The following is a 9,025-nucleotide window of genomic DNA, read 5'->3' on the forward strand; positions in this document are numbered from 1 at the left end:
AGAATCCCATGGACAGAGGAGCCTGGTGGGCTACAGTCCATGGGGTTGCAAAGAGTCAGACACAATTTCGTGACTAACACTTTCACTTTCAACATAAGTCAGGGCAGCTCCCCACCCCTACCCCCCAACACACACAAAGATAATGGCCCAGATGGGGCCGGGGGCCCCTTCCCTTTAGAAGGTGCAGGCCATCGGGGGTCAGCATTTGTAGGGTAAAATATTCCTGGATGGCAAGGATCACAGTGGAAAAACTGACCCCCATTGTGTGAGAGATGCTTTCTTTGTCCATTATTGTGAATAACTTAGCTGCGTCCAAAGCGGTCCATAGGATGGCATAAGCACATGATAAATGGTGAGTGCTGTTATAATTCACACAACAGGCCTGCGAGATGTGCCTTCTGTCCAGAGCCCAGGAGAACTCCAGGCTCCAGGCTCAGGGGCTCCACTGACCTGCACACCCCCTGCAACACCCTGGAATTCATCATCTCTGCATTTGCAGTGGGGCCGAGGCCTGGCTTCCCACCGGCCACTCCCAGCATGGCAGGGTCCTCAGAGGCAGGCAGGCATGGAGCCCTCTCTTCCTAGGGTCCTGCTGAGATACCAGGAATGTCATGGATATTGTTGTTATCATTCTGTCACTAAGTTATGTCTGACTCTTTGCAATCCCATGAACTGCAGCATGCCTGGCTTCCCTGTCCTTCACCATCTTCTGGAGCTTGTTCAAACTCATGTCCATCGAATCAGTGATGCCATCCAACCGTCTCATCCTCTGCCACCCGCTTCTCCTCCTGCCCTCAATCTTTCCAGCATCACGGTCTTTTCCCATGAGTCAGCTCTTCGAATCAGGCAGCCAAAGTACTGGAGTTTCAGCTTCAGTATCAGTCCTTCCAGTGAACATTCAGGGTTGATTTCCTTTAGGATGGACTGGTTGGATCTCCTTGCAGTCCAAGGGACTCTCAAGAGTCTTCTCCAGCACCACAGTTCAAAAGCATCAATTCTTTGGTGCTCAGCCTTCTTTATGGTCCAACTCTCACATCCAACCATGAGCACTGGAAAAACCGTAGCTGTGACTAGACAGACCTTTGTTGGCTAAGGAAATGGAGTGGGGATGGAGGATGGAGTGGGGGGCCTCCCCTGGGGCCCGGGCGTTGGTGGTCAGGGCCCAGAGCCACCCGGAGCCTTGGTGACTGTGAGCATCCTCCAGGTGCAGCACCAGCTCATCCACAATCCAGTCCCCGCCCCTTTCTGTCTGCCCTGTGCCCCCATTTCCTGTTGGGCCCAGCCAATGGGAAACCCCAGTTGGGGATGGGAGGGAGGACAGAGGGAGAGGCTAGGTCTTTCTTGCCTTTTTTAGCTTTGTCCTCAAGCGACTGGGGTGACTGTGCATCTGTCAGGCACTTCCCCTCCAATGGGCTCCCTGCTTCCCCAAGCTGCTGCTCCCAGGTGCAGCGGCGTCCTCCTGACTCCTTTATCCCAGCTCACACCTCTGCGAAACGTCCCAGCGTTACTTTCCCTTCCTGCATGGGATGCCGCCGCCTACACGGCCTTGCTGGCTGAGGACCAAAGCCCACTCTCAGGGAGGCTGGGCGGCTGGCACCAGGTGGGTGTTGCCCTTGACCACCACCCCCAGGCAACCACAGGAAGTGACCGCCACCCCTCCCCCAGCTTCCTGCCAGAGCTTCTCTCTGCCGGCCGGGCACCTCTGGGGACAGTAGGTGGGCCGCCCTGCCCCAGCAGGCCTCTCCAGGGAGCCGAGAGAGACCAAGAAAGACAGACAGTGGCGGAGAGGAAGCAGAGGACTGTGAGGGGGTGGGGGAGGGGCACGTGTGAGTCTCCCAAAGGCCAAGAGGATGAAGGGCCAGGGATGGGGTCTGGGCCCCTGCTGCCTCCTCACCTGAGACCGCCACCTGGGAGAGGGTGGGTGCTGGTTGGCAGCCAGAGGTGAGGGAGGACCTGCTGCCCAGGGGCCAGGTGAGCCTGCCAGGGAGCTGGGCCCTGGGGTGGCCCCTGCACTCACACCGCCTCCCCCGTGAGAGTCAGCATCCCGATGGGGCCGGCCGCCCAGGGGACACCAGGTGTCCAATCAGATGGGCGGGGAGCCCTGCCCTGGATGTGAGACTGCAGTTCTCAGCTGCCCGGGCTTTTGACAAGGGTCCAAGGGCTTAGAAGAGGGCAAGGGTGAGGTGACACAGTCCAGATGGGGCCAGAGAGTGCAGAAAAGCTGAGACATTTTGTGTCTGGGTCCAGCCCACCTGGAACCAGTCTGTAAACCAGACACATCGGGCCAGGTTCCCGGGCTTATAGAACTGGGTTTGAAACACCTAAGCGGAAATGATCCCAACCAGTGAAGCTGGTTGAATGGCATCACCGACTCCATGGACAGTTTGCTTAATTTGAGCAAACTCCAGGAGATGGTGAGGGACAGGGAAGCCTGGCGTGCTGCCATCCAGGGGGTCACAGAGAGTCGGCCACGACTGAGCAACGGAACAGCAACAAAAGCTGGAAAGAGGACAATGACTGGGCACCCTCTGCCTGCCCCCTCACCTCCTTCCTCTCCAGGTTCAGTCCCCTCCTTGGGGCACATGTCCCTGCATGCCCTGTCCTGGGCTGAAGCCACAGCTCCAGAGGAATAGACGTTGTAAGGTAGCTGGTTGCAGAACCAGCTACAGCACACGCTGCCTTGGGACCACGGTATAGCGCACAGCAAGGAGCGCGCCCCCCAGAGGTCAGAAGAGTTTAAACTCAAAGTCAGAAGACACGGATTATGCAGAATCTCTCTACCTATCTCCTTTTTCGAAAAAAAATCTTTTGGCTGCTCCATGAGGCATATGGGATCTGAGTCCCTGAACCAGGAATTGAACCCACATGCCCTGCATTGGAAATGCGGAGTCTTCACCACTGGAGAAGGGGGTGTCAGAGGATGAGACAGCTGGATGGCATCACCGATGCAACGGACCTGAACTTGGGCAGACTTCGGGAGGTGGTAAGGGACAGGGAGGCCTGGCGTGCTGCAGTCGCAAAGAGTCAGACGTGACTAGGTGGCTGAAAAACATCCACGGGACCACCGGGGAAGTCCCATCTCCGATTTTTAAACATTGAATGCACACCCGCTACACATCAAACACCACCGAGTCCTTCTACACATGTTATTCCATTTAATTCTCATTACAGCCCCAGGGCCTCCCTCACTGCATGACCCTGAACCTCAGGCCCTGCATCTATAAAATGGGGCTCCTAATATCTACGTGACTGTCTTAGACTGTGGGTTAAGGGGATCAGCGTCCCAAAGGCTTTGGAAATGGAGCGTCTGTGAACTTCTGTCCCCTGATGGTCTGTGAGCCCTCTGAGCACACAGACCTGCCCTGTCCATCTCACTACCCCAGTTCTGTGGATAAAGCCAGACATGGGGCGAGGGTAACCCCTGGGAAGTTAATTTACTACTTTAATATAAATAATTGGGGGCCTGTGATTTTACAGGTAGATGTAAGAGACATGGGTTCGATCCCTGGGTCGGGAAGATCCCCTGGAGAAAGAAATGGCAACCCACTCCAGTATTCTTGCCTGGAGAATCCCATGGACAGAGGAGCCTGGTGGGCTATAGCAAAGAGTCGGACATGACTGAAGCAACTTAGCATGCATGTGATTTTAAAATAGATCCAAACCACATACAAATGAGCTAGCTTTTATGCAAGGTCAGTTGGCAGGGTTTTGCTGCAGCGTGATGGGACAGAAATCTCAGTAAACGAACACAGTTGGAATTAAGGTGAGTCGCGTCCCCCACCCCGCCCCATACACACACTCATTTTAAAGCTCATCAAGAAATCATATAAAGTCAGTGGTGGGAGCGGGTAGAGGGCGCTCTAAACTGTGTTTGGGCTCTTGCCACACGGGGGCACCACCTTAGCTGGTAAACGGTCCTCCTGGTGTCCTGGTCTACCCGGTCCCTGGCTGGAGGGAGGTCTGTGGACCCCAAGCTCCAGGGGACCAGCCACCCTGAGCGGAGAGCCAGCAGGCGGTACCAGGACACCGGGGTGGGTGGAAAGCCCTCCTAGAGGTTTGGTGGGACGGACCAGGACAAACGGGCCAGGAGAGGCCAGTCCCAGGGGTCAGGTGGCTCCTCCGTGGCCCAGGAACCCCCTGGGCCAGTTTCCGGTGTGGTCTGAGATGCTGTCACGTGAGCCCTGCAGAGGCGATCCCCTCCCCAACGCTGGGGGTCCAGGGTGACCTTCCAGAGTCAAGCTGGGGCTGCTGGCCGCGAGGCACTGGGCCGGCTGGGCAGGGCCTTTGCGGAGGGGGAGCCACTCCTGGGCTGGGCTCTCACCTCCACCCACCCATCTGCCCCCTGCTTCTCTTTCCACTTCGTCTGTCCTCAGCCCTGACCCTCACTCTGGGGGTGCCCTTGGAAGGAATGCAGATCCCCCTCCCGCTCCAACTTCTTCCAATGCTCCTGTCCCACCCTCTCTGCTCAGCAGACAGGCCAGGGGACCCCAGGGACAGACGACCAGAGACACCTGGCCCTCCTCGTCCTGCGATACTGCAGCCACACAGCAACGCCAACAAACCACCAGGGTCAGCTGCCCACATGTGGGTGGTCAGCATGTGGCAGGACACGAGCTGCCACCCTGACCGGGCACACGGCCAGCTGTCCAGGGAGCAGCTGGGCCCTCGGACACACCTGGGCGCCATCAGGGCTGGTCTGCTGGACCTTGGCCTTCCGCGCACCCGCTCACTCACCGCCTGTTCGTAGCATGCTGGTGGACATGTGCACATGCACAGTCGCACTTGGGTTACACACTCACATGTGCCCCAGGCACGCTGAGCACCTCAGGGAAGGAGTCTGAAGGTCTCCCGGGCCCGCTGCGTGTGCATCTGCAGCCCCGTTCTCTGTCTCCCCCTCCCATCCATCCACTCTCCTCCGTCAGCCCAGCCCCCGAGAACAGAGGGGGTCCCCTTCCTCAGTCCTCCCAGGATCCTCCACTCTGGTCACACCCCAGCATGAGCAGGACACGCCTTTGCCGGCAGCCACCCTGTCACCCCGGGAAGCCTCTTTGGGAATCAAAGTGACTCCATGTGCCTGGACATAGACCCAGGCCTCAGGCTGGTCGCCTGCGTTCAAACCTTGGCCTCACTCACCTATAGCTTCCCATGTCAACTCCGGGAAAAACTCTCCTAACACCTCTGAACCTCCATCTCATTGTGTTTCAACATCTCAGATACATGCCCAGGTGGAAACACCCCTCCCACTCTGGCCTAATTCCAATGTACGTCATCTGCCGATTCCTCCAGGAAGCCCTCCTTGAGCTCTCCAAGCAGAGTCCGTGCCTTTCCCCACTGGCCGCGTTTGTCCTCCCCCACCTCCCATCTCTGCGCCTCTCCACACGTGCTGTAACTCCCAGGGGGCAGGAACTGCGGTGACCCCGGGGCCCACGGCTGGAGGCCACGCAGAGCCAGGCTGGAGGGACCCCAGTCATGTCCCCGGAAGGCCCCGGAGGGAACAGAGAGGAAACGGAACGGCAGGCTGTGGCGGGGCGGCTGCCGCTCCCGGCGGCAGGCAGCATGGAAGACTCTGGGTTTTCCATATGCCGAGTGCTTCTCCCCTCCGCAGCATTCGCCTGGGAGCGAACTTTGGGTTTGGCAGCGACCCCAGGACTCCGTGTTTCTCTGTTCCTTCCAAAGCTTTAGGAAGCAGCCTCCTGCCCGATGACAAAGTTTGGATCCTGGGGACTCTGTGAAGAGGCTCCCTCCCCAGGGAGGTTCTCCCTCCCAGGCTCCCCAGGGCGAATCCCCCTCCTAGGCACCCCTCCCAGGGCAGTTGTCCCACCATTGGTGGGAAGGTCCAGAGAGGCTCCACCTGACCTGAGCCAAGAGCCCTTGCCCTGGCCGTGCCCTGGGAGGCCAGCCCCATCTAGGGGACCGATGGCCCTGCCTTTGTCCACAGTTCCTCCAGCCCCCCTCCTCCCCCAGCACTGGCACCGATGCTTGGCTCCTGACCTGGTCCTGTGGCTGTGTCTTTGCTCCATGAACTCCCACCTGCTACAGCCCTGACCCTGGTCCCAGCCTCCAAAACCACCCTGCTGGAGTGAAGAAAGCAGGGTTGAGACTTGGGGTTGACCTATTATCTGCCCACGGAAACTGGGCCTCAGTGTTCTCATCTGTAGAGTGGGGACACCAGCTCCACCACAGCAGGGGCTGAGGAGCCCCTGTGCCCGGTCCCACCCTTCCCTCCACAGTGCCTCTGTGGCCCTGCATGCACCTGCCAGCCCACCCATCCTGCACCCTGACTCTGGCCAGGCCCAGCCTGGACTGTCCTTTTCCCTCCTCCGCCATTCCAGCGTCTCCTCCTCCAGGAAGCCCTCCTATTGCCCAGCCTCAGGGGTGGCTCTCCCCCAGGGCCCTCAACCTAGCATCACGCCTGAGTACCATCAGACTCCCTGGCCCTTCCCTCTGTTCATTTCTTTTCTTCCCATCTCTGAAAGCAAAGACGGGCTTCATCCACATGCCAAGCATGCTGCCTGGGTTGTTAGGGGTGTCCCGGGCCTCAGGGGGCTGGAGGAGCCTGACTCTTCCCCTTTTGGCTGCAAATCACTTCCCTTCTCCGAGCCTCAGTTTCCCCATCTGTACAACAGGGATGAAATGGGTGCTGCCTTCTGGAGTGTGGTTAGAACTCCTGGAGGCACACGCGTGAGTACTCACAGAAGTGTTTCATAAATGGCAACAGAACACAAGCCTCTTCCTCCTCCTCCCGTCTTCCCAGACATCAGACCCTGTTTGGGCATAAACTCCTTGAGTCCCCATCCTGGGCCATCTCTGGTGACATAGGTAATTCTGGCTGCCCACTGGCCCGTCCCTGCTCTGGGCCTCTTCCTGTGAGTCTGGGCACTCCTCCTGGGACTGGGAGGCAGTGGTCAACAGACACAGCCAGAGGACCATAATTTGAGTCCAAGCTCCTCTGTTTCAGCTGTGTGACCCAGGGAGAGTTACCCAGCTTCTCTAAGGCTCAGAGTCATCATCCATAAAATGCAGACAATAATGAAGATTAAATGAAAGAATGTATATACAGTGCTTAGCATATATAGCACTGGGCGTCCCTGTAAAGGATCTGCCTGCAACGCAGGAGACCCAGGTTTGATCCCTGGGTCAGGAAGATCCCCTGGAGAAGGAAATGGCAACCCACTCCAGTATTCTTACCTGGAGAATGCTATGGACAGGGGAGCCTACAGGCGGGCTACAGTCCATGGAGTTGCAAAGTGATGACTGAGTGACTAACAGTTTCACTTTCACACTTGCAGTGCTTAGCACAGAGGCTGAGCGCTGATTACTATGACTGTCATTGCTACCATTATTAGTCTGGAGGATTGCAGGCTTGGCTTCCAGGGCTCTTCTGAAGGACAGAGAAGCCTCCTGGGGAGGACCTCAGGCCCTGGAGAGGTGCGTGTGAGCACAGGATGGCGGGTCCCTGTCACTCTCGCCCTGGGGACCTGCAGCTGTGCCCAAGATGTCCAGAGTCTTGCCCAAGGCTGTGGGGTGTCACAGAGACAGTCAGCCCCAGGGGTCCAGTAGTGCAGGTGGCCCAGGCTCTGGCAGCCACACGAGGCCATGTCTGAGGGTCCCCTGGACAAGGGGGCAGAACCAGAGAGGAGGAGAATGGCAAGCACCTGGGGGGCACTCTTGGAAACATCTAGGAAGCTTCTTGGGCGGGCTTTACTTCCTGTTGCAACAGGTAGAGCCGAATCAGGGAAATACCGTCAGACTGTGCTCCCAGATTTTATTAATGGGAAACATTTTTTTTTTTCTTTTTTAGAGGAAACCAGGTGAATTGGGCAATTCAACATGAGCTCCTGTGAGGTCTATGCAACTGCCTCCTGCCCTCTGTGCTCCTAAGGACGCCCTTTCTCTAGACTTACAGAGAAGGGTGCCATTTGTTTACCCGAGTATTGACTGACGGCCCTGCAAGTGCCAGACCCTGGTGATTCCGTGTCGAGCAAAGCCGAGCCCCAGTCCTGCCCACGGGAGAGGACTGTCCGTCAGGGCTCCAGCTGCCCAGAGCGAAAAGAGTGCAGACTCAGAATCGACCACACAGGCTCCAGTTCAGACCGCATCTCTGCCACCCCCTGTGCCATGACTCTGCATGACCGTCTGTGAAATGGGCGTGCAAGCTGACACATGAGGTGTCCTGAGAAGTTCATCCAAAGATGCTTTTTTATGAAGTTTTTTGAAAAAGTAAAACTAAACAACACACCTTTTCTAATCCTCACATGTGAAAAGCGATTTAACTTTCTTTTTAAGTTTTGAACACTACATTCAGGAGTGTGGTTCCCTGGGCAGGGAGAACAGAGGCCCTGGGTGGAAGCAAGTTATAAACAATGTTCTGGTTCTCATGTTGGGTGGCCAATCCTTGGGGTTTATTATTTACAGACTTAAAATATTAATGAAAACACACTGGGCCAGTCATGAGCATCTGGCATAAAGTAAGGACCACAATGACCAAGTCCTATGTACCCAGGGTCCATACAAGGGTGAAAACGGGATGATGTGGTGCCTACAGGAAGCCTAGTTCAGAGGAGATGCTTCATAAATGCCTCCTCTCCATCTTCCTTCCTGGAAGGTGACATTTCCCTTGGTTTTAAAAAGCAGATTTATGCCATTCCAGTGAACTTCAGAAGAAACAAAGAGCATGTCTCCCTGGTGAAGAATCAATCTGTTTCCTCCTCGAAGCAGCTCCGAGAACCCCTCAGACATCACACAGGCAGGTGACAGGTGTCTGCTTTGTCTGTCCAGGCAGAGCCATTAGGACATACATCTTTATATAAAGAGGTTTATTACAATGCATCGTTTGTCATGATTATGGAGGTGGGCAAGTCAGCAGTCCTCAAGCTGGAGAGTCAAGGAGAGCTGATGTTTCAGTTGGAATTCAAAAGCAGAAGAAGCTAACGTCCTAGCTCAAAAGCAATCAGGCAGGAGGGGTTTCCTCTTACTCGGGGGAGGGTCAGCCTTTTGCGTGATTCAGGCCTTCGACTGATTTGGC

Source organism: Dama dama, chromosome 13, assembly GCF_033118175.1.
Source record: "Dama dama isolate Ldn47 chromosome 13, ASM3311817v1, whole genome shotgun sequence".
NCBI lineage: Eukaryota > Metazoa > Chordata > Mammalia > Artiodactyla > Cervidae > Dama > Dama dama.